This window comes from Delphinus delphis, chromosome 13, assembly GCF_949987515.2.
Source record: "Delphinus delphis chromosome 13, mDelDel1.2, whole genome shotgun sequence".
Lineage (NCBI taxonomy): Eukaryota > Metazoa > Chordata > Mammalia > Artiodactyla > Delphinidae > Delphinus > Delphinus delphis.
The window spans coordinates 76,764,465-76,791,926 of NC_082695.1; the positions used below are offsets into that span (position 1 = coordinate 76,764,465).

General features: G+C 40.9%; 1 protein-coding gene and 1 pseudogene across 2 annotated transcripts in view; both read right to left on the reverse strand.

Annotated features, from left to right (window-relative positions):
- BCL2 (BCL2 apoptosis regulator) overlaps positions 1 to 27,462 on the reverse strand; it is a 177,940-nt gene that overhangs the window by 88,038 nt on the left and 62,440 nt on the right. The gene's annotated exons all lie outside the window — the stretch shown is intronic.
- Positions 1,924 to 20,785, reverse strand: LOC132436387 (proteasome activator complex subunit 1 pseudogene; annotated as a pseudogene).

Below are 27,462 nucleotides of genomic sequence, written 5' to 3' on the forward strand. Positions count from 1 at the left end.
AGTGGATGTCTGTATATGTATAACTGATTCACTTTGCTGTATACCTGAAACTAACACAACATTGTAAATCAACTATACTCCAATGAAAATTTTTTTAAAAGGCAGATATTAACTTCATAAAAATAAAAAAGTTTAACTGTTAACACCATTTCCATAGGCCAAAGAGTGAAAACACTAACAACTGATTTAACCCAATATTGCAATATAATTATATTGAGAGAAAGGGGTTGGAAAAGCAGCGGATATGGTTATGTAAGAGAGCTAAATCTGTATTTACTATAATAGGAAGTTAAGACATCACGAGTAAAATTGATAAAAGATCACAGCATAGACATTATTTAGACATGCCAGAAGAAAAAGCTAAAATAGAGACAGTGATGTTCTTTGGGAAGTGGGGGTTAGGGGAAGTAGGATGGGGTAGAAGTTGTTCCCATAGAAATTAAGGAACCAGCGCATAAGTAAATATGTATGAGGACGTTTTTATCTACAATGTTTGTGTCAACATAAAACTGAAAATAACCTAAATGTTCATCAATAGTGGAAGAGCTGAATACATTGTAGTGTAGCCATACCATGGAACTTACTTAGCTATTTTTTTAAAAAATTAGTTAAATTTGTATTACTTATCTGGAAGATATCCTTAGTGTACTATTAAGAGAGACAGTAAGTTGTAAAGTAATGCACAAGGTATTATTGGATTTTTGTGTGTTTATATATGAGCTTGGAGAGACATGTGGAAGGAGGCAGACCAGATGTTAACCTTATGTACCTTAAGAGGACAGGAATGGAAAGGGTAGGGGGAGACTGAAAAGAAATAGACCACAGAAAAGTAGAGATGTGGGAAATATGAAAACACAGGTTAGCAGACATGAAGAAGAGAAGGACAAGATCTAATAACCTATAACAGAGGACTGAGAAAAAGATAATAAAGATAGCTGGGAGGAATAATATTCAGAGATTATGACAGTATTTTTCAGAATCAATGAGTATCAAGAATCCTTAGATTCAAGAGATATACTGAATCCCACACAGGACTGTGGTGAAACTGCAGATCATCAAAGACAGGAACAAAAAGAAAAACAAAGATCTTTTTTTTTCACTAAAAAAGAAAAAAAAACTTCTAAACAAAAGACAGACTGACGCTGACTGCACCTCATCAATAACAGATATCGGAAGACAATGAAATAATATTTTCAAATGCTGAGGGAAAATATTTCTGTAAAATTCTATACCTAGAAAATTATTGTTCAAGACTAAGGGTGAATTAAAGATATTTTCAGATAGAGACTGACAGAGATAGTTTCATATCCCCAAATCCATGAAATAACTACTCAAATATGTACTTCAGTAAGAAGGAATTTGAACTGAGAAAAGGGGAATGGAATCTAAGAAACAACATCAATAACATTTATTGAGAGATCACTCTGTACTGTGTACCAGGCACCATTCTAAGTGATTTATAATTAGATTGGGATTCAGATTAAGGCAGTCTGGTTCTGGATTTCATAGTCTTACCCACAATGTGAATAAAATGACATCTATTTTGATAAATTTTAAAAAGTAGATTTGTAAGAAAATAATTGTATGTGGACAAAACAGAAACAAAATGATAGATGATAATAAAATAGCTGACGGTGTCATAACAGAATATGAGAGAGAGAGAAAAGCTGGGTTAAAGTGTTCTAAGTAATCTGTATTACATTGTCTGGGAAGCAAAGAGATACAGATAACACTTTAATTTTAGACTCTGTGAACACAGATATAATTTTTAAGGTTTAAGGGTAACAGCTGAGATGCAGAACAAAACATATACGTTACAAATCAAGAGGGAAACAGTCATCATTGTCTTAACAGTATGACTATATTTTTGTGCTTGGGAGGCAAGATGAAGGAGAAACTTCAACAGGAGAAAGGTAGGGGAGGTGTGGAGTCTCCAGTAAGAGGCAGGGAGGTCTCTACTGGGCCCATCACAGAATGAGAGGAGAGTCTCAATACATCATTTCCTTTGATTCTCCCCTGGGCTTCCTGAGCTTCTTGAAGTTCTTCAGGATGACATCATATAACACAGCACAAGCTCTGTGGGTCTCCACTGATCATCAGTGGGGTCCTGGTACTCTACTTCACTGTGGAAGCCTTCCAGCTTGGTGTGAAGGGTGTTCATCAGCTCGGACACCTTCTTCAAAACTTTTCCCATCTTCAGTCTGAGGTATCTGCAGCTGCAACCAGGTGGTGACCCTGTGGACTGCTCAGTGACATCCGTGGTCCCCAGCTTCAGGCCCTTGCAGGAGGACTTCAAGCCTCTCCTTGCCATTCACTGGGCCACTGGGAGGACCTTTGCCTTCATCTTCCCCTTTTGTCTTTTCATCCCTATCCTCCTTCTCCTGCTGTTTCTTCCATTCCTCCTTCTCCGTCTTCTGGACTGGATAGGCACCAAGATGTCCAACAGAGCCTTCAGATAGCTCAGGTTGGCTTCTTGAGAGCTGTTTCCTTCAAAAATTCATCTGACTCAGAAATCTTCCTGGGGAAATAGCTCCTAGGTAGGTTCTGTCTTTTGCCCTGGTCTTTGTGAAACATATCCACCTGGGGTTGGGCCCTGGGCGTGGCTATGGCTGGGGAGCCTAGTGCCACACAAGGAGCAAGGAGTGGGCATAGGGAAGAGGAAGCAAAATCAACAGGAAAACTCAAGTAATCTAACAGAAGACAGGATAGGAAGAAAAAATAAGTAAAGAAGAAGCACGGCAGATGGAAAACATTCGGATTCCTCGTGAATTCCAAATATATGACTTATCATAATAAATGTAAATGGCTTAAACTAATCCATGAAAAGGCAGAAATCCTCAGACTGAATTTTGTAAAACTCCAGCTGTTTATAAGAGAGTAGGCTAAAACAAGTCACAGGAAGGATAAACATGAAAAAATGTATTCAAATAATAAGTGTTCCTACAAATAATAAATGCTCAATAAATATTTTAATTGAATGACTCAATAGGATAAAAATAGACTTTAAAATAGCCAAAAGCATTTGGGGGGATAAAGAAGATCACGGCTTACTAATAAAAAGATACATTCACGAGCAATCCTTCCATATACCTAATCACACCATGTCAAATATATACAGCAAAACTGATTTAATTCTATGAAGGTAACAAATTCAAAATTATAGTGAGAGATTTTAGCACATATCTCTATGAAATCAATAGACCAAACTAAAAAAAGAGGACAAATGTAAATAATGCATATTACTAACTTCACTGAATGGATATGAAGAAACCCTCCGCACAATAAAGAATAAACATAAATGTTTACAAAAATTAACCAGGTTCTACGCCAGAGAGCAAGTCTCAACAAATTTCAAAGAAGTGCTAACATTCAGACCACACTCATCAACCAAAATACAATAAAAGTTGAAATCCATAACAAAACCACAGGCCCCAAACTCCAGTACATCTTGAAATTTCAAAAACATGCTGTTAAATTATTAAATAAAATCAAAATTAAAGTAACAAAATACTTGGAACTGAACAATAATTAAAACCCTGGATATCAGTAGAAGGAATGTTTAGCATTAAATGCAACATCAGAAAACAAGAAAAATTTTAGATTAAGAAAATAAAAAATTAAGCAATAAAGTAAACTCAAAGACAATAGGAGAAAATTCTTTTTCCACAAATGGATAAAGCTAAAGTAGTAGGAAGGCAATAATAAAGATAATAACAAATCAATAAAATAAAAACAAAGACACAATACACATAGGGACAAAACAAATGTGGATTCTTTAAAAAGACTAATAAAATAGGTAGATATTCCACAAGAATGAGGAAGAGAAACACAAGAAGGCACAAATAAACACTATTAGGCATGAAACGGAGCCATAACTAAAGATTTTTTTTCTAAGCATGAGAATTCGATTCTCTACTTTAAAGCAGTAAAACTAAAAACAGATGAAATGGAAAATCTCCTAGAAAAATATGTTACCAAAATTAACACCAAAAAAACAGAAAAAGAACAAAAGCTCCTGAATGTATTTTTATAAGTTCAGTCTAAAGCTATATTTTAGAAGTAGAGTACAAATAAGGAAAGCAATAGGTCAATCTCAGTTAAAAACATCAATGCAAAACTCCTAAATAAAATATTAGCAGGGCTTCCCTGGTGGTGCAGTCGTTGAGAATCTGCCTGCTAATGCAGGGGACATGGGTTCGAGCCCTGGTCTGGGAAGATCCCACATGACACGGAGCAATTTGGCCCGTGAGCCCCAACTACTGAGCCTGCGCGTCTGGAGTCTGTGCTCCGTAACAAGAGAGGCCACGACAGTGAGAGGCCCGCGCACCGCGATGAAGAGTGGCCCCCGCTTGCCACAACTAGAGAAAGCCCTCGCACAGAAACAAAGACCCAACACAGCCAAAAATAAATTAATTAATTAATTAAAAAAATATATATTAGCAAACATACCCAGCAGTGTAGTGTGTGTACAAATGTATATTTATTTTAAAATATGTTTTTTGATATGATATACCTCAGGTATCATATATATCATGATTGCATGTATCATATTTATCACATGGTAAATATATGGGGTGTGTGTGTGTGTGTGTGTGTGTTGTGTGTGTGTGTGTTTGTGATGACCAGTAAGGTTTATCCCAGAAGCTCAAGGAAGATTCAACATTAGAAAGTCTTACTGTAATTCACCACACTGACAGATTAAGAAGGAAAAACTAATCATCACAATAGATGCAGAGAAAGACATTTATCAAATTTAGTACCCATTCACAATTCAAAAGTACAATAAAATACCTAGCCAACCCAGAATATAAGGAAGTTTTTACTAAGCAGTTTCTACTAAAATTCTATGATAAACCTTAGGAACCTATTTCCTTTAAAGTCAGGAACTAGACAAATATCACCACTCCACTCATCATTGTGTGAGATATCTGGCTGCCACAATAAACAAAGGAAAAGGAGTAAGAGAAATAAGGATTTGAAATAGAGAAACAAAAGAAGAATTATGTGCACATAAGATTGTCTACATTGAGAATCCATGAGAAACTACAAACAATTACAAGTCATAAGAGAGTTTGGTAAGAATGCCGGAGATAAGATTAATATACAAATATCCATGGCGTCCTTATCAGCAACAACCAATTAGAAAATGTAATTTTTAAAAGATCCCATCAGCAATAGCAATAAACTATGACAAACCTAGATTCAATCTAAAGAAAGAGGTGCAAGAGCTAAATGAAAGCAAACTATAAAAGTTCACTGAAAGTCCTAAGACGTAAATAAACAGCGATATATCTCATGCTCAGAGATGAGAAGATTCAACATCAACATCAGTTCCTCCTAAGTTAATACATAAATTGAATGTAATTCATATTAAAGTCCCAGAAAGGTTTTTCATGAACATTTTTAGCTGGTTTTAAAATTCATATGGAAGAATTAAGGTCAAAAAACAGCCAAGACAATATTGAAAAAGTGTAAGATGGACACTTGTCCTACCAGATATCAAGACATTTATTAAAGCCTTATTATTAAGATACAATAGAATTGGTGCAGATATAGATTACTAGACCAGCGTAATAGAGAGAGTCCCTCTGCGTATAGGAACTTGGGATGTGACATTATAAAACTGTGGGAAATGACTGAACTAGTTATTAAATGGTCCTGGGACAATTGGTTATTTACAGGGAAAAAAAATAGATCTCTAACTCATGCTATATCCAAAAATGAATTCCAAGAGAATTACAGTTAACTTTAAAATATTTAGGAAAAAATACAGACACTATTTTTATAATCGCAGACTAGGCAATGACACAATAGCACAAACCATGAAGCAAAAAAAGAATAAAATGTTGACCAATTTGATTTTAAAACTTATGTGACAAAAGACACCAGAAAACAAAGGTTAAAGGCAAGAAATGGAGACAGTAGTTTTGTTTTTGTTTTTGTTTTTTTTAAGCATCCAGGATATATAGTGAACATTTGGTAACTGTAAGGAAAAAAAAACAAATAACCCACTACAAAAAATGAGCAAAATCTATAAACTGGCAATACATAGAAAAAGAAACCCAAATGACCAACAATCATGATAAAGAAAAGCATAAATCACTAGAAATCAGAGAAGTATGAATAAATACCACAATAAGATACCTTTCAATCTATCAGATTAGCAAAATGTAAAAGCCTGATAATGCCAAGAGCTGGAGAAGATGCAGAGCAACAGGAACTCTCATACACGGTTCTGGAGTGTAAACTGAGAGCAATTCAGCAACATCTACCAAAGTAGATGATGTTTGTACCCTAAGACTCAGAAATCCATGTCTGCATCTATACCTTTGAGACGCTCACATGTCCACATGGAAACAAGCCCAAAGAAGTACACAACAGCTCTGTCTGTAAAATGAAAAGGTGGAAACAATCTAAACTTCCATCAGTTAGAGAATGGATATATTATGATATATTCATTAAAAGGAATTAATATAGCAGGTAAGGAAACTTGCTCTACATCCATTAATTAGGATAAATCCTAAAAACATAACTTTGAGTGATAAGGCAAGTTGGAGAAAGATGGATTACTGAGTAAGAACACTACGGTAAATGTTTTAAACTCACAAAATAATACTAGTTATTGTTCATGACACATAGCCGGGAGCCAAATGCAACAACATGTATGTAACAGCACAACTCTGGAAGACTGGCTACCTCTAGGAAAGCTGTAGGGGAATGGGATCAGGGTGGGTTAGAAAAGAGGCTTTAACTGTAACATTTTCTGCAAAAAAAAACCAAACTTTTAAAAATGGGGCTAAATGTCAACATTTATTAAATGTGAGTAGAAGGCGACTACCGGTTGATACATTATTCTCTGTGACTTTTTTCTTTTGCATTTCAAACAGTTCGTCATTTTTTAAAGTTACATTTTAAAAGGATGTGTGGATGTGGTATTCATGTGCCCATTTCCCCCATCTTTCTATCTAGGTATACAGTTGTGCTAGCAATCTGGAGACCTGAAGAATAGTCTTGGTTCTAACACTACTACACTGTGTGACACTGAGCAAATCATTGAACCTCTCTGGGCCTCAGTGTGCTCATCTGTAAAATGGGGATAGTCACAGTGCTTATGTCTTCAAGAGCACTCTGGAATTAGATCTGGACTTGTTCCAGCCCCACCACTGGGGCTGTGAGACCTCAGTCAATTTACTTAAACTCTCTAAAAGGTGCTATCTTCATCTATAAAATAGGAATAGAGATAGTATTTAGCTCACAAACTTGTTATAAGAATAAAACAAAATGAAAAATGAAGAACTCTTAGTACATCATCAACAAAACAAAATTACAAAACCAAGAGAAGATACATGCCATGCCTGTAATAAACAAGGAATTGGTATCAAGAATACATTATATACTCCAATAAATCAGTAAGGAAACAAACACACCAACAGAAAAATGGGCAAAAGATAAGAAGAGAGAATTCATAAAGGAGGAAACCTGACTTCAGTAAGCAAGTGAAAAGATATACTCAACCTCGCTAGTAATCAGGAAATCACATCTAAAACCTACCTGGCCATCAGATGGGCATAAGATAATTTTAAATATGGTGATGACCCATACTGAGAGACCATGTGGCGGTGAACTGGTACCATCACTTTGGAGAGCAATTTGGCAACATGTAGAGAAGTTTAAGATGTGCTAACTTTATGACTTTGCTATTGGGTATGTGTGTGTATATATGTGTATGTGTGTGAATGTATGTATGTATCTATAATCTGTCTATCTACTGATACATCTCCAAGAGAAGCTCAAGTCTCCCACATGTGGGCAAAGAACACGTACAGTTGTAGCACTGTCTGTAATGCCAAAAAGTTAGAAACAGCTATAATATTCTTCAAACAGACATTTTAAAAGTTAGAAACAACCTTAGCATCCTTCCTTTGGTAGAATACTGTGCAGCATGGATGAAGTAGAGGTACATGTTTTACAACAGATGAATTTTACCAACGTAATGTAGAACACAAAGCCAATGATATCATTTAGATAAAGTTTGAAAACATTTAAAAATGTAAATGTCTATGGATACACATATGTGTAAAAGATGCAATCGTGCATGGTAATAATGTACATCAAAGTTAAACTGATGCTTCACAGAAAAGGGGAATGGGACTGGGAAAGTGCTTTCTCTCTCTCTCTCTTTTTAAAGGTAGGTAAGAAGATCTGAAGCAAATACGGCATAAAGACATGACACAGAGATGGTACACACACGTGCACTTGCCATCTTATTCTCTCTATTTCCTGTTTGCTTGAACTATTTCACCATATAAGAACCCCGTGTTTTCATACTTTAAAGATATCGATAGATATGATCATTTGTTCCTAGGTGCGCCTAAGGCAGGTAGGGCAAGTGTTCTTAAGATCACTTGACAGAGGAAGAGGTGAGGGTGGGCTGGGAGGGGTGGGCACAGGGCTTATTGTCTGCGGGCTCAAAGCCCTCCTCATCAGATTGCAATGCTCACGCCACTCATTCAGTAATCTATACACACAGGGAACTGGAACTCAGTGCAGATGAGGGTGGGCGGATGAAGGGGAAGATGACCTCTTCCCTTCTGGAAAAAACCACAGCCTGAGGTAGGGCAATGGCATAACTCGATAAAAAAGGGAAGGAGGCGGGCTGCCCAGGTCATCTGACAGCCTTTCAATGAATGTGTAACTCACTCGTGGAGGCCATCCCCCGTGCATCTGCCCAGGAGGAGGAAGGGGCTGGAGGAAGTGAGAAAAGTGACCTCAGTGCCAGCATCACTTCGCCCCTAGAGCACCAGCCTCTGAAGGGCAGGATATGGCTGGGCTGGGGGCATAAGACCTGAAGTCTGGTCCGCAATTGGTCCCTCATGCTCTCTGGCTTTCAGCTCTTCTTATTTATAAAACTGAGGAGCTGAGCTACCATCTTGAGGCCAGTGAAGTTCTACAGTCTATCTCCCTGAAGGAGTTTTTCCTTAAAAATTGGATCTCTTAAAATTCAAAAGAGGAGGTTCGTATTAATATTTACACATGGTTGTGAGGCTCATTCCTGGATGTGTCATGACAATGTCCTCTCTTCCTGGTGACATACACAAAATGCTGGGTAACAGTACCTGGTATCTGGACGTCTCAGTAGCGCTACTCCTGCCTGCCACCAGCCCCAGCCCCATTCTTGAGCCCCGGGGACCGATGGGCATGGAGGTCAAAGTGATTGTGGCTTCAACTAAGCAGCCACTCCTATGCCCCATCCCACCCTCGGAGTCACGTATGCTGTGGGGAGATGCGGTGGTCCCCACCAACAACTTAGCCTCCGGAGCAGCACCACGTGCACATTTTAGGCTGGAAATAAGAAAGAATTTCCTGACAGTACAAATTGCCAAAGAGGAGGGTGGGTAACCAAACGAGGTTCCAGCATCTCCTCTGGAGATCTTTAAAAACCCGAGACGATCTGACATATCTGAGATGATTTTTTTGCAATCCTGCCAGATGGTCCTGGTGCCTATCTTCCCAGGCATACCCAGTCCTGCCCTATGCTTTCTCTTTCCTCTCCATATGACAGATGCCTCCTGTATATTTTCTTCCCCGCCCCCCCCTCCCCGGGGGAGCACACTTGCTACAATCCCTTAAGGCTTGTTTTCATTCAATTCCTTCCTCCTCACACCTTTCCTTTTTATTTTATGGAGAGCTGGTCAAAGGTCAGAGTTGCCCAGTTACCCACACATAGTTGGGTGGTGGCATCAGATACCCAGGCAAAACAGACCGATGATTCCAATTCCAGCCTAGACTCCAAAGCTGGATGGAAACGGAGAAAATTAGCTGTTGCTAACAGTCCACTGTAAATGAAAATATGATCCCAGTAATTGATTTTAAATAGATTTTTTAAAGAATCCTTGGCCGCATTTCATCAAGAATACAGAGTTTCAAAAGCGTTCATTCCAGGGTTAGATTTTTTCCCCCCCTTTCTTCTGGCTTAAACCCCAAATGGCCAAGATCCGAGTCTGAATAAACAGTGTGGGTGGTGACTGTTCTGTGAGGCCCAGTAGAGGATGCAACCACTTTCTTATTCGGTTCAGCATTAAATCATGTGAAACTAGCCTGATGACTCCACAGAACTTTTACTCAGTAACAGAAGGCAACACAACATGTCCTGTTTCTCCGTTTCTCAGGGAGAAAAAAAATTAATTCTCCTAACTGCGAAGGTTTAATTATGTATAAAGTTCATTGACCTCACAGGCGGCTGTCAGATGATCTTTCGAAGGCCCGTGAAAGGCATCCCAGGAATGTGGTGATGTGGGCAGAAACCGTGGATTCACGCCACCGAATGCTTTAAACAGGACAGAACCAGCGGCCGTCCAGAAAGCCTCCAGTGCAAACAGAACTTTAGGAGAATCAGTAATTTCATCTCACCTAAGCATTTCTAGGCCTTCAAAAGTGATCGTTATAAATCAGAAGCTCAGGAAAAAATCCCGTAGGGACAGGGTGAAGTGATTCTGTGTGCTGGTTCCTGCCACAGCTGGCTGCAAATGTATGGATTCACAGTGTTCTTTCCCCATTTTAGAGGTAATGCCTTCTGACTTCCCAGCTACTGACACGAAAAGCAAATGAGGAAGCAATCCCATTCATAAATACACCGCAGGGCTTGAAGGAGACATAGAGTCAGTGTTTTTTTAGACGGCTTTGATAGAAGACAGCACCCGTATGTGTCTGCAGTGACTTTATCTATTTGCCAGTAAATGCCCTAAAGTGTGTTCTTCATACACCAAGCCTGCATTTTCCTCTTCGGGCTGAGGGAGAGGAGGGGACAAGCAAGACGAGCTTCCAGAACGTGTCTCCCTCTTCTAGTCCTTAGCTGGGGACACCCCTGTCAATTGGAACCCAGGCTACTGTGAAAGCCGGGCACTGAGGAAACCCTTGAGGACATGGAAGGCTGATTTGGGCTCCTTGGTGACGGGAGGCCAGAGCCCCAGGGGATGCTGTCAGGGTGGCGAGTAACTTCAGGGGCCCTGTGACTCAGAAGGAGGAAACAGGAAATATTTCGGCTTTGGTGCTTCCTAAGGTTAAAATTACCTGTTGGGCTCCAGTATCATTTTTCTTTCAGTAGCTTCCTCACCGAAAGCTTTATCCACTTTATCAGTCAAAATATTATGATTGCAGTGGGGGAAACGTCCCAGGGTTGTGTTCTAACCTAGATAAGCTGCACTCGCTCGGGGGCAGCGTTATTGTTATGAATATAGAGAATGGGTGGCCAGAATTTAGCCAACATTTTGGATCCTCTGATGGCAGCAGAATGGAAAGATGATCACTTGCTTCATTTTTAGATAAACCCGCGATTCCTGGGTCCTTTACCCCAATCGGCCAGCTATTTTGCATACATAGTGTCAGTCAGTCGGCATCCAACTCACGCTAACTCAATAGATCCTTGGGAAACAGAAATAGTGGAGTGGGTGCTATTGGTGATACAGAAGTCAGAAAGGGAACCCTGCCCTCAAGCAGGTCACAAATGAAGAGGCAGACATTAACCCCAACTGAAGGATTCGGGAAGGCTTCCCGCGTGGAATCTTCCCGGGTGAGGTGGCATTTGACCCAGACCTTCACCCGAAGCTCCCTTCACACTTGTTGGCTGTGGCCTTCTGAGAGTCACTGAGTCACGCTTATTGATGGCTGGGGGTCTACAGCTGCACCTTGTTTTGAATCCATCTGATATTTGAGGGGTTTCCTGCCAAGATCCCTCCCTTAAGACCCATACCATTTAATATTACTTTCTTCAGGGAACAGTAAAGTAAAAAAGAAAAGGAATTCCCTCTGTCTTCCCACTCTGAAGAAGGAAGCCTTCCTTCAAATCTTTAAAAATTTTCTAGAAATACGATTATCCTCATAGTTACAGAGGAAATATGCTTCCAGATAAAGAAATCTGGACGCTAAGTAATATCCTAAATCATTTCCACCCTTTGGATACTACAATTTATAAAATTCCATGAAGGAAATGACTTATTTCTCATGAAGTTCCCACTGGGAAATCATGGGGAGTCACAGTTATGAAAGCGATATCCTTTTTCTTATCCCAATTCCTTCCCTTTGTCCAGGGCCTCCGCCACCTCTGAACTACACAGCAATTTAGTTCTTTCTCGTCTCGCATACATGTTGCCAGAGGTGGCAATCTGGGCCCATGACTCGTCTCCGTTACATGGTAAGCTCTTGGACATTAGGGACTGCTTTCTTTTCTTTCTTTTTTTTTAATTCCTCAAAAGTTTTTGTATTCCAGAAGTGCAAGATTAATTTAAAACAAGTGACTGATTTAAAAATCATTCTAATTTAACAGAATGAAAGAAAAATTATATGGTTATTTCAAGAGATGCAAAAAAATTATAAAATCTAACACCCATTATTATAAAATCTCTTAGCCAAACAGGACTAGGAGAGAACGCCTTGAATCTGATGAAGAGCATCGTTCAGTTCCATTTCATATGAGATTGGGGAAGAGACAAGAAATGCCTGTTCTCCCCACCGCTGTTCAACACGTATTAGTTTTTTTTGTTTTTAATCTATTTTCTTCAAATATAGTTGATTTACAATGTTGTGTTAATTTCTGCTGCATAGCAAAGTGATTCAGTCATACATAGATACTTTTTCATATTCTTTTCCATTACGGCTAATCACAGGATATTGAATATAGTTCCCTGTGCTATACAGTAGGATCTTGTTGTTTATCTGTCCTATATATACTAGTTTGCATCCGCTAATCCCAAACTCCCAATCCATCCCTCCCCCACCCACCCTCCCCCTGCTTTCTTCACCTCTACATTTCTCACATTTCTTTAACAAAGTTGGTGTTCACTGAACAAATGAATAAATGAATGAGTGAGTAAATAAATATCATAGAGATGTCTCTGACAGGTTGGAAAACTTTCAGTAAAGGAACAGAGAGCAAAGCCATCTGGTCTCTATTGTAACTACTCAACTCTGCTGTTATAATAGGAAAACAGCCACAGATAATCTATAAGCAAATGAGTATGGCTGTATTCCAATAAAACTTTATTTACAAAAACAAGTGGCAAGCCAGATTCGGCCCACAGGCCATAGTTTTCTGAGTCCTCATCTATGGTGCTTATCTTTGCCGTACATCTCAGTATATTCTTTAAAGTTTCATATGGCACCTGTACTTTTCAATAATTAGATGTAAACATTCAAGAGTTGTTTTGGAACTTCACGTTAATGAATTCATTAAAAACAAAAAGCAAAAAAATAGGAAAGCACATACAGAAATTAGCTGTTACTCCAAGTAAGAGCTTGGAGTCACTTATTTTGTATATTGTACGCCTTTAACAGGAACAATTCTTATTCCCCAAATGAGGGTAGCAGTTTTGCCATTTACATCATGAGTATTGAGTAAACTTGATATGAGATCTCAGAGTTACTGGGTGAAGGGTCTGGTGCTGGGGCATGGTGAACTTGACACTTTCCTGGAAGGGTGAATAAATGCCCCCCCCGCAACCCAGCAAAACCGCCATTCCTGTTCTCCACATCATCTGGTCTCTGATTTTACTGCTAAAATCCTTCCAAAGGTTATTAATGCAGAGGATACGCCTTTCTCTTGATGACCCTCTGGAAAACATCCAGCTACAAAGAGCACAACAGAATCTGAAAAGCCCGGCAAACACACAGAGTAGTAGGGGGCAGCTACGAGAATTTGATGGAAACAAGATGTCCAGCTTGTCACCCGGCCTGATTTGAGAGTGCCCTGCCCGTCATTACTCTTTGCCTCACTATCAGCCCACCTTTTGTGTGTGATACAGTTTTGTTTTGTTTTTGAATCTGCAATCTATTTATTTATTTATTTGGCCGCACAGCATGAGGGATCTTAGTTCCCCAACCAGGGATCGAACCCACGCCCCCTGAAGTGGAAGCACGGAGTCCTCACCAGTGGACCGCCCGGTAAGTCCCAATAGGGTGTTTTTAAAAAGGATTTGGATTTGAATTATGGTGTAAACTCAAAGGATGCTAAGTGCTAAGGTCAATTGCTTGGTTTGGAAAAATTCAACTAGCGCTTTTCGAGGGATGAGGAAACGCACAGCAAACAACACAGCAATGAGCACCCCCAGCTGACAACCCGTGAGACGGGCTGCCCTCAGGTGGGGATCTCCAGACTGCACCAGTCATCGCCAGGGTGTCACGTACCCTTCTAGAGATTTCTTGAAAGAAAGAAAAATGAAATTGGAGCCTTTCCCTTATGCCAAGCGTCTCCTCAACACCCAGACCACACAAGTAGAAAGACTCTGTGCCTTGAGAAAATCAGACCCTCTGACTCGCAAATGGAAGGTACCATGGCGGGGGTCAAAATATTGAGTTCAAATCTACCACGTACCAAGTTCAAGTCATCTACGTGACTTGAGGCAAATGCTCTGATGTTACTGTAACTTGCCCTAACTTTCAACACAGGGCTAGGACATCCACATTCTAGAGGAGAAAGCTGGGAAACAGGGGATACTCTTGCTTCTGGCCCGATTTATTTCTGCAAGTGCTCGCATTGGAGAGTGGAAAATGAATATGCCACAGATCCTGAGCACAAAGAGCTGGTGATCATCACTTACTGCTTGTCTGCAACACTCCAGAGCCACCAGGCCTGTTATCAGTCACTCTGACTGCAACATCCCCACCCCCACCCGCCGCTGCCAAACACTGAGGCCACTGTCATCGTCATTCAGAACGGAGCTCTAGCGAACAGCATCGCGTGCGTGAAGTGATATCATTTATACAAACTTAATTTCTATTTGATACAATTCCAAATTGTTGACAACATATGTGGCAGTGGCACGTGCAAAGCCCATTGCGATCTTGGCTGGGAGTAATACGCATAAAACTAAAGACAAGAGGGCTTCCCTGGTGGCGCAGTGGTTGAGAGTCCGCCTGCCGATGCAGGGGACACGGGTTCGTGCCCCGGTCCGGGAGGATCCTACATGCCACGGAGCGGCTGGGCCCGTGAGCCATGGCCGCTGGGCCTGCGCGTCCGGAGCCTGTGCTCCGCAACGGGAGAGGCCACAACAGTGAGAGGCCCGCGTACCGCCAAAAAAAAATAAAAATAAAAAAAAGACAAGAGTTAAGAAGAGGGAACACGTGGAGTAGACCCTGAGAGGGGAGTGGAAAGGTAGCTACTGCGAAATTTCCAAAAGGTTGTTGACAATAACAGAGGGCAACCTCCTCCATCTTAGTTATGACAATCTTCCGGTAGTGTGGATCAGGTCCCTGACGTCCCTCAAGGGAAAAATCTCGGAACGTGAAGTATAAACGTATCGGTGTCCTGCTGTGCAGACTGGGTGAGGAGGAAAGGTGACGTGTGAGAGTGGGACCCTTTACTCACAATCCTCTTTGGCTTCCTCTCAGGGAAACGGAGAACGGGCCTCCCTACAGGGAACACTTGATCTCTATTCCCCTTATTCATATTTTTTTTTAATTTTATTTATTTTTTTTACACGGTAGGTTCTCATTAGTTATCTATTTTATACATATTAGTGTATACATGTCAATCCCAATCTCCCAATTCATCCCACCACCACCCCTCCCCCCATCACCTTCCCCCCTTGGTGTCCATACTTTTGTTCTCGACATCTGTGTCTCTATTCCCTTTAAACCAGCCTCTTGGGCTGTGCCTACAGGATACAAACAAGTGACTCAATGGCAAAAAAAATAATACTTAGGTCAGGGACTTATCTGACAAATTTGAAGTTCAGTCTAGCATCGACACAGATGCTCTTCATCTCTTCTGAGGTTTCACAAGAACTTATCTGCTCCTTACTTCTGGTCTCCAGCTTCTTTAATACTGAAAAATTCTACTTGAAATACGAAATCTTTAAAGAGTCCGTCTGGAGAGTTCCAGAGGTTTTGTTTAGCAAAGTAAATGGGCTCCTCTGATTAGTGTGTCTAGAACAATCCAGGTAAAATGTCCTTTAAATCTATCATTCTAAAGTTAGCTTCCAAGGAATGCTACTGCAGCATCAAGAAACAGGACCATATGAGTTATTTCATCAGATCAGACCCTGGCAGCATTCTGGGCAAAGCAAACAGAAAATCTCGAGGAAAAAAAAGAAACTTCCAGAGCCCGCTTCGGGCCCCCTCGCATTCCTTTTTTAAGCATTACAAGATTGATCCTAGGCCACAGATGCAGCTTTTGGATGTCAGATGCAGGCAGATGTTTTCCCTTAAATCCGTTGTCTCTCCCTCAATCTGTTTATAGCTGTTTCCCTTTCGGCCTGCACCTCAAGTTCTCGTTAGCTGCACGTCCTAAAGTTTTCTTCCCTCCACATACAAAGGGGCATCTTTCTATAATTTCTTCTCTTTTCTAGAAGGAATACCTCCACTCATGAGGTAACCTGTATACCCACGAGCGGTGTGTTTCCTTACTCGGCCATCTTCAAGAAATATTTTACTAGAAGTCCCCTATAGCTTAAGTCCCCAAAGTTACGTGGCATCAAAAAGGGTTTTATTCTTAGAAGTAAACTATTGAGGTCACATGACTGGTCTTAGCCTTTTAAATCAACTAACGGGCTCCCTTGCTAAGGTTGGGGTTATTTATTCAAACCTGTCGTTTTTTGTTCTGGGCTTATACATGCTCTTCCTACAAGTCAGACCAAGGATCCCCATTGGTAAGTCAATTATGCAGATTCCACGGCAGCCAAACCCAGCGATAGATTTCAGAGATTTATCCAACCTCTCTCACTGCGGATTCATCCAGAATATGATCCAGACGAGAAGCAGGATACCCTCTGCTATTTCTCATACACGAAAGTGCCATGAGACAAAGGGAGTTTCTTAGAGGTGATGGAATAGCTCTGCATCCTGATGGCACTGGTAGTAGCTACAGGAATCTGGACACGGGGTCAAGTATCCATACACGCACACACACAAACGAGCACATGTAAAAACTGGCGAGATCCGAACAAGGCCTGGAGATTATACTAATGTCAATTTCCTGGTGTTGCTAATGTATATACTATAAACATTATACTCTATGCCATGGTTATGCAAGATGTTACCACTGGGGGAAGCAAGGTGAAGGGTACATGGGACCTCTCTGTGCTATTTTTGCAACTTCTTGCGTCTATATTTACTGCACAATAAAAAGTTTAAAAAGTGCCATGAGAAAGTTCGTGTTTGTCTGGCAGTAGCTTGCGCAACTTCGCCTAATTGTTTTTGAAGTTCTAGGCTGCTTCTTTTTCTAGTCAGAGGATTTTAAAGGATTTCCTACGACTTTTCTCTAAGAAGCCTACTGTATAGCACAGAGAACTATACTCGATACTTTGTAATAACCTACAAGGGGAAAGAATCTGAAAGAGAATACATATATATGATATATATGTATATATGTATGTATAGCTGAATCACTGTGCTGTACACCTGAAACTAACACAACACTGTAAATCAACTATACTTCAACAATAACCACAACAGAAAAGAAACAAAGTCAACCTAGCTTCTGATCTGCAGCCTGTCTGAATAAGAGAGCTGGGGGTGTGGGGAGGGGTAACTAGGTTTCTGAAAGCTTCATACTGGATTCAGCAGGTTGTGTATTACAACCAGGATTCCAATAAGACAGCGTCCTTCTGTTGTTTCCTGGGTATTCCCAATGACACAGGGGTTTAAAGAGCAATCAGGTCGTAGCCTCAAGCGGCAAACATACACTTGAGGTCACCGGATAAGGAACAGGGAGGGAGGGGAGAGGGGTGGAACCGGGCCAAGATTTTGTTCTTCCTTCTGTCTCCAGAAGTTTCCCCCAGGACGTTTATGGCTCCTCCTCAACTTACAGGGCTGGGGTCCAACAACATCTCCAGGGACGTTCCCATCTAAACCAGTCCACCTCTCCCTACTGGCGTTACTCTCCCTACCTGGTGTTACCTGGCGTTACTCTTGATGTCTACCAGCTCCTAACTTTCTGGTTTACTTATGTATTATCTGTATCTCTGCCTTCACACATGAGCTCCATAAGAAGCCTGTGGCTTCTGTCCACCGGTGAATCCCAACACCAAGGAAAGTACAGTGGGTATTTGTTGACTGAATGACTGAAGGGTGAATGAAACATCTTCAAAGCAAAGGCCCATTCTTAGACTGTGGCAATTCTCAAACCCACAGGTCATTATAAAATGACACAGAAATCATTCAGGCTGATTTATGGATGTCAGGGTCATTCTGTTTGGCTAAGAGAATAAACATGACAAAAATGTGACTGATGTTTTTAAAGTGAGCAGCTGAGTTTCAAGAGCCATGGGGATCCCAACGAAAAGACATGATTTCCTGTCGAATTTTCTCTCTGAGGCTGAAAGAGACCAGTAGTTGGTAAATAGATGGGGAGATAGGAACAAACGTGTATCTAAACACACACACACACACACACACACACACACACACACACACACACATTTTCTCGTCTTCAGTGATGTAATGGGATCTTGGTACTTCCTTTACCTGAAGTGAATGGGGAGTCCTCTTCCAGGGGCAGGGCAGAAAAGTACCAGTGAGACAGGTGTGGAGAGCACATGTGGGCAGAAAGAAGGGAGAAAGAAGCCCTGTGAGATACTGAGAAACACGTGAGACACAAGAGTCGGGAGAGGTCAGGAGTGAGTCCAGAGCTGTCCTCCCCTGAAACACCCCTGTTCAAAGCAGGAGAGGCTATGGACACCCACCATGCCCAAGATGTCAGAAGAAAACTCTTAGAGGGTTGTGTTTTTAGAGGTGGTGAAATCTTTAAAATAAATGAGAAACTTTACATGCATCTGCTTCAGTGAGAAAAAAAACTCCCCTCAAAAGACCCCTCAAAATCGTGGGAACAAGAAACAAGGAGGCCAATGACCCCTTCACTTGAAAAGTCTCCTTGAAGCCAAAGCAGCCTGAAGTCCGTCTTCTGATACCAAAGTCAGCCTGTGCTGACTCCCCTTCATTTCACGCTTCTCTTAAAAGAAAACAGGCCGGACTGTTTCAGTAAATAACAAAAGGTCAAGAGAAACGCTACTCACAACATGAGCAAAATAACGGCACAACCTGCCAAAATGTTTCCTAAGGCCTGACCGGTGGAACAATCCAGCAGTGAAACAGTCCACAGATCTGACTGTGAGAGGCTGAAAGGCTCATCTCAGTAAAATCTGCTACGAGGCCCTAGTTCGCATTTCATCCATTAGAAAGGCACAGGCAGGTGATGCCATCAGGTTCAACCGACACTTAAGGACCACGCCTCGCGTAAAGGAATCGGTTGCCTGTGTGCGTTGTTTGTTCTTACAGGCTCCTCTCCTTGGATTATATTTTGACGTGAGAGCCAAGTGTCAATGAGATGGTGAAACAACCGGGCACCGGTGGCCTCTGTGTCTGCGCGTTCCACATCCGAGATTCCGCCAACTGCACGTGGAAAATATTCCGAAAGAAAGATCCAGAGAGTTCCAAAAAGCAAAACATGAATCTGCCGTAAGCTGGCAGCTGTTTACACAGCCTTCACACTGTATTAGGTATTATAAGTAATTTAGAGAGGATTTTAAGTGTTTAGGAGGATGTGGTAGGCTATATACAAACACTAGGCCATTTTATATAAGGGACTTGAACATCCTCTGAATTAGCCTCCGTGGAGGGGTCCTGAAACCAATCTCCCTGAGGGATGACTGTCCTCAAAAAAGCTCAGAGTCAACTTTGTAAAATCTCCTGAATGAACTTCCAACTGGTTTGACTCCAGTTGGGCACCGAACGTTCATTTTCCCTTTGGAATTTCTCTAATGTGAACAGAATAAAAAATACCATTATAAGAGCTTTAGAGAAAGAGAAAAATACACACAAGGCATAAATCAGGACTCCTCACCCTCAGGATGCTGCCTCAACTGATTCTGCATCAGCAACCTGCTGGGATACTGTCTTTCAGGCCATTCCTGCAGCAGCCATGCCACCAATGCCACACTTGAAGCCCAGTCACCAGACTTGCTGCAGTGACGGGATCTTACTCATCTCTGGCCTCCACGGGGCCTTGCAGTTGGTCAACACTCAGTATATACTCAGCTCAGCAGGTTGAGTCAATGGTACCTGTGTTCTTCCACATCCCTGGTTTAAAACCATAGAGCAGCGTTTTGCAAAATACCTCCCATGAAATACTAGTCCAGCAAGAGGTTACCTGGGTGCAAAATAATTCTGATTTTATGATGAAATACATTTTGGAAAAGCTTCAGACTATATTCCTCCATTTCAGGGTCAGAAAGCATTCGAGCAGCATTTCCCATGTGATTTTCCGAAAGCTCTTCTCAATTCATACATGTCACCGTCTTGAGGAACTAGTGTTTTGTAGAGGACGTACCGGGGAATTCGACTTCAGAGCAATTTCTGATTCATGTCTAATCACAACTCATCTGTCCTTAAGTCTAATTGACTCTTCCTTCGTGATACGTTATTGTGGTCGATCCTGCCCATTTAACACCCTCTTGTGAGTTTCCTCTTCTTTAACCTATTGCTTCATAATATCATCGACTCACAGAAGGTCAGATCTGGAAGTGCTCTTAGAAAAGAATCACAGAGTAAAGGTCAACCCCTGAATTTAACAGAGCTGTTAACCAAGGCCCCTATGGTGAAGGGACCGGCCAAAGATGTCACAGTACAACACAGTTTGGCTCTCTAAAGGCAAGTGTGGTTTCAGGCACCTATGCTCTGCCGTCTAGGTACACTGCAGTCAGGGCTTACAGCAGCAGGTCCCCACTGGGGGAGAGAAGGAGAGGGAAGCAGGGAAGTCTTAGAGAACCCTCCGAATGCCATACCCTTCCACCGCCATCCTCCCACTTAACTCTTAAACAGGTCCTGTCTCAAAAGTTTCAACAACTCCTGGGTCAGGTATTTGAAAGACGAGGCAGTTCAAGGCCACACAGTAAGCAAGAAACTGTGCCAGGGTTGGAGCCAAGAACAGTCTGACTCCAAAACACATCCTCCTGCTAGTGTATTACACTCCCTCCACAAAGAGGCCCTCAAGAAAAGCATGTGGAATTACATACAAAACCAGGAATTTGCATATCTGAAATTAGTGGCAGAGACTATGGCCAGTGCTGCAAGGAAGAAAGAACACACAGCAAGCCTTTGTTTCGTCAAAAGACTCCATCACTTGTGAATGTGAAGGAGAGAGTGAATTTCTGAATTCACTGTTAACGAAGTGAAAATTTTTTTAATTAATGAAAATTGAACCAACTGAATCAAGTAATGAGAACTACATTCTGCTAGTATTGACTATCACACATAATATATTTGCAAAGTTTTGCACGACCGCTTAACGTTAGAAGTTACTGGCTTCTCTCATTAACTGTTTGGTTATATTTCATGAAATCTACGATGGGCACAAGCCCAGTTACTCGGATAATGATGGTGGTGGTGACATATTTTCATTTTATATCAAAAACATACACTCTTCAAAACTCTTATAGTTCTAATGAAGAAAGAGACTTTCAGATATAATCAACTGATAAATATGAGTGTACTTTCTCACATTCATTTCTCAGGAATCTAAATTTAAAAATTCAAAAACTTTTTATTTGCATTTTTGAGGTATTTTGAACACTGATAAGTGATTTTTCCACTTACTAGTGGAAGTAGTGTCTATGGGGGAGCTTCTGAAGCTACATGTGGTCCATAAGTCCAAGTAGTAAAACTGACAACAATAAACTGACAACAAATAATAATAGTTACAAATCCATGAAAAATCAAATTAGACAAAATACTGGCCTGGGAGGATTTATATTGCTCTTTATAATAATTAGTGTGCAACTCAGCTTATGGATAGTGTGGAGTTTCCATATTGGTAGAAGGGGAAATTTTTAATTTTAGTACATAAAAGTCAACCATGACTGTGTAACCTTAAGAAAAAGAATGACTAAGGAGGGTATTTCATACTTGAATGTCAAGATACATTTTTTAGTCAGTGTTAGATAGTGCACTCATTAGGTTTACCACCTGGAGATGTTTTAAAAAGACAAAAATGAGTTACAAGAGTGAATTTATGCCTCTACCAATCTTTTATCCTTCAAATATGAAAAATGCTAGTTTTTCTTATATCTCTAAAAAGTCATCCATGAGATCTTCGTTCACTAAGATTGTTAGATATAAGAAGCAAAAATTTACAAGGAAACAGAATTTGTTAAATCTTGATCATTCGTGTCATAGTTTATCGACAGAAAATTTACTTACAAGCAAATTGACAACACCTACTCTATCGCTTCATTAACATTCCAAACACGCTTTATTTATTCACTTTATGCACAAGTCATGTCTTAGTGGGAAAGCGCCTATACCACATGCCGCAACTAAAGAGCCCATGAGCAGCAACTAAGGAGCCCGCCTGCCGCAACAGAGGCCAGGCACAACCAAAATAAGTAAATAAAAGTTAAAAAAAAAAAAAAACTTAAAAAAAAAAGTAGTATTTAGGGACTTCCCTGGTGGTCCACTGGCTAAGGCTCTGCACTCCCAATGCAGGGGGACTGGGTTCGATCCCTGGTCAGGGAACTAGATCCTACATGCATGCCGCAACTAAGAGTTCGCATGCTGCAACGAAGGTCAAAGATCCTGCGTGCTGAAACTAAGACCCAGTGCGGCCAAATAAATAAATTGATTTTTTTAATAAAGTAGTGTTTACTTCCTCCCATATCCAAGTAAATTTGAACGGGTCAGTTCTGTGTAGGTCTGGCACAGAGAAGTTCTGCTTAGGAAATCTATCAAATCTAGTTCTAGAAGAAAAGAGGTACAGCAGGTAGAAATTAAGAAGGAAGCAGAATAGGCAAAATAAATAGCTTCCTAGCATCTGCTATTTCAGATCTGTTTTTCTTTACATGAATGCATAGACAACAGTTACCAATTCTATAAACAAAAACATATTTTAATGGCAAATAGAATCATCCCTGGAGGAAAACACAGTTCCTTGTTTCCCTCATGGGGAAAATAACAATAGCTGTCACTGACATAGGGTTTAGGGCATGCCAGGCACTGTTCTAAGCTCTTGACTCACATTAACTCACAACAGCACTTATGAGGAGGTGTTATTATTATAATTGGCACTTTGCAGATGAGCAAAAGGAAACATCGAGAACTGGGTCGAAAAGGGCAGAGCTGAGGCTTGAATCCAGGCAGGCTGTCTTGGGTCCATGTTGCTAAGACCTGCCACCAACTACGGAGCTTAAGCTGGGTTTCCTATTCTGACATGCTTGCATAAGAAGTACATTCAAAGTAGTTAATAATCACGTCCCATATAAAAATATATATACAAGAAAGGGTTAAAATATCCTGTGATTCTACCACTACGTCGCATAACTGGGTCAGCCTAATCACTGGAGAGAAGGAGGTTTCTAAGTGCTATTTCCAAACATCAGTGACCGGGGCAAACCAAACGTCCGTAAGAACATCAGCCGTTTACAGTAGAAATTTGGGGAGAAAACTATTTGAGGTGAACGTTAGAGACTTCTGTTATTATAACAATTTGATTATTTCTTTGACCTTCTACATGTGAATAACTGAATAATTTAATTGCTAGAGTTAAAGACTTGTCTGTTTTTTAGGAACACGAGATTTTTATCTGGGATTCCCCAGTATATTAGAAAGATGATTCTTAGTATAATTGTGGGCAAGAAGGAAATAATATACATATTTGTGGCTATGAGCAGCTAACCAGAAAAAAAAAAAAAAAAAAAAAAAGGAAAGAAAGAAACTGTCTGGACTTGCACAGTTCCAAAAACTACTGAATGTTTTCTTTTTTTTTCTACCCTACTAAGCATTTCTTTCTTATCAAGGAGGATTCAGTTCCCACCTGTGTCTTTTACATTTTTGAAATACATATAAAGTTAATGTTTATTTTCCACCCACTGAAAGCTTGGTTAAATTATTCTGTCTTTGGGCTTTACTTTTAGGAGTTACAATTGGTTTGGCCAGCTTTGGCGTGAGAGAAAGCTTCCTTTTATGTGCAGCAAATTCCCAACTATTTAGAATGTTTGCTTCGGAGATAAAGTGATGCCTGGTGGTTTTTCTACTTTATAACAATTCCCATGTACAACATGACTGGACAAAAACTAAAATGTGCTTGCACTGAATTCCGTCTTTCTTTGATGAGTACGTCTCATAATTGGGATCAGGATAATCAATGCCAGTTTGTTTTTCTGAATAGTCCAATGTTATGTGAAACTTCCCAATGTTTGTATTATGAGTTAATACATATATTCCAAATATGGGTTGTGGAAAAGATGCAGTATGAGGTGGTCCAAACCTTTGAGTTGCACTGTCTTCATTCTGCACGCTAAGAATTTGACTTCAACTCCAGTGAAGATCGTTATCTTCAGGTAGCTTGCCACAAGGCACCATCCTGACAGCACACCTGCGGCACATTCCCTGGATTTCAGCAAAAACCATGCGATGGGAACAAAAAGACAGCGAGGGATGAGGTCTTCCAAAGGTCACGTGGAACTCAGGCAGAGACGAAACGCAGAGGAGCAGAAGGCGAAGCTACTGAGGCTTGCCCTACCTGTACCTGGATCTGGTCCTCAGGGTGAGGACCCCGGCTGCTGAGTGCTTAGACCCGAAGAGCATTTGGTTGCAAGTCTGATTCCTCCTGGGGGCGTTTGGACGAATCAAAGTACATACAGTGGGAAAGTCTGGTCTGATCCTCTGCTTTCATCGTTTTCATCACTTTCCCATTTTACGGATGGCGCAGCTGAGGTTCAAAAGAGCCAACTGCCACAGAGCTAGAGCAGTGTAAGGCCAGCGCCTGTCACCTTTTTCAGCTCCATAAATTATAGCCAGATCTCTTCCGTAGTATCTGGTACTGGTCACCAATGAAACAGGGTGGTAATGAGGACTGCTCGATCTAGGCCGTTCCTCCTAATAAACAGACCAGACCAAGCTCGGTGATGCAGCGAGTTTAGAGCCCCTTCCCCCTCGACGGGGGCTGGGTTGCCCTCAGGAGCATGACAGCCAGCTCTCCCTCCATTTCTTGGAGCATCGAAACCTCCAGGGACACAACTCTGTGCTTCTCCTTGGAAAGCCATGCTTGATTCATTCATTCAACTGTCAGTTGTTCAGTTCTTCAAAAACCAAAATGGTCTAGTGTGAATCATGAAAGTCGAGAATATGGACTCCAAGAGACACCACTTGCTAGCCAGGATGGGCAATGTGGTTTCAAGAGACTGGACTTCCTTTTCTCACTTTGCAACTGACTTGTGGAGTCAACTTGGCCTACTCGCGTCTTAACCTTGGTCTACCTTGGATTTCCCCTGTGTAAAAAATGTGGGAAGACAATGTCTAACTGCTTCTCAGGGATGTTGTAAAGATCACCTAATCAGTGTTCCAAACCACAGGGTCCTAGGGCAGCACAACGTGCTATACGTTACCCTCACTATGATGATCTGTGGTCGGTTACGGGCACACACACCAACATTTTTTCCCAAAAAGAAAAACAAAAACAAAAAACCTCACAGCAAGAAATTAATTCTGTTCTTATCTGAGGGACTTCGCAAAATGTCATATTAAAAACATTAACATTCCGAAAACTAAATTCAATTGTATGTAGCAAGGGAACATACTAAAACCTTGCAATGGTGATATTCAATCTACAAGTGCTTCAAGGAGAGAAAGAACTTAACCAGATGGTTAATTAATCAAATTTATTTAATGGGACAAATATAGCCGGTAATCTCATTCTGTTTTAGGTTGCATTTAGTTTAAGAATACTGTAAAAATGCTGTCATTGTGCAACCATCGAATACTTAAGTTTGCCAGTTACAGAACCTCAGTTACAAAATGACACTGGGAGAACACAGATGGGCAGATACTCTTTTGTGACCACTTTATGGAAAAAGAAATTAAGGCAGGGTTAGAGGGTGACTCACTCGAGGGCTACATACAAGTGCCAGATCTGCATATGTGGACTTAAATCCCTTCCACCCGTTTGCTCTCATGCTCAACACCCACATTTATGAGTTGGCTCTGGTGGCCTGGACTAGGGGTACACAGTTAGGGATACAGGGATTGATTTCTAGCTTGGGGTCACAGAATAGGGAGCACAACCTTATCACCCCATATGGAGCCTGTCCCTAGGAACTGAGTGTTTTTCATAGCAGGTGCTAATGAACCAACCTAGCCAGCCAAGAATAAGTGGAGAAATTAACAGTTATATTCAGGGGCTTCCCTGGGGACGCAATGGTTAAGAATCTGCCTGCCAATGCAGGGGACACAGGTTCCAGCCCTGGTCCGGGAAGATCCCACATGCCGCGGAGCAACTAAGTCCATGCACCACAACTACTGAGCCTGCGCTCTAGAGCCCGTGAGCCACAGCTACTGAGCCCGCGCGCAGCAACTACAGAAGCCCATGTGCCTAGAGCCTGTGCTCCGCAACGAGAAGCCACTGCAATGGGAAGCCCGCTCATCGCAACTAGAGAAAGCCCGCGCGTAGCAACGAAGACAAAAATAAATAAATAAAATGTACATAAAAAAAAAGTTACGTTCAAACATCCATTAAAATGAAACGTGTGTCCGTGAAACAAGGTTGATCTAGGATACCCTCCATCCAGTCTGGGTTTACCAGTCTAAACAAAATGGGGAAAATAGGGAAGGTAGTGATTTTTTTTAAAGTTAAATTCATTCCATTTAAAATAGTGTAATTTATTCTAAGATGATGCCCTTCCTATTTTTGGTGTTAAATAGTCTTTATTTTACCAGCGAGAGTAAATAGTAGCTGATTTCTTAATATCCCAACTTGGCAAAATAAGAAGTTAGCACCTCTGTATTGGCCCTTACATAGAAAAAGTAAAATAAAAAGACTTCTGAAATCCACAGGTTTGGCTAGCTCTGACTGAGAATGAGTTACCTGCTGTTAGAAACTCTTAAAGAGCAGAGACCCATAAAGAGGGGGTATTATTTCATGTGATCAAATGTTTCCTAATAAGGCACAAAGCTTCATTTCAACCTGTAATGCAAAAGGATTTCAAGTGTACTAATGGAGTTTCCAAACTCAGCTAGAAAAGTACGCTGCCATCTAAAATCAAATGAAATGTAGATTCCAAGTACTATAAAACACACACTTACATTGTCATTCTTCAAAAGGTAGAAAGCACTTTCGTTAAAACCCAGAGGGCATACAAAGACAATATAATCCAACAGACACAGGCATAATAATAAAGAATGAAAACTCTGTTTACTGGTTTTCCACTTGTAGATCCTCTCTATAGAAGCTATAGACAAACACCGATTCTGCATCTGTGGACAGATGGCAAAGGATTTAACCATTCAGTTCACCAAAAAGAACCCAGGTCTTACCAACCTTGGCACTAGTTGACAGAGGCTGGAGGTGGGAGAGGGCAAGGGAGTCAGAAGAGCTAAGGTTCTCATTTTTTAATGGATCATTAAGTGACAATCTCTATGATTAATGGAATAAGAAATGAAGACTGTGTTTGAAATGTTAAGCACTGTCCTTTGAGGTGAGGGACT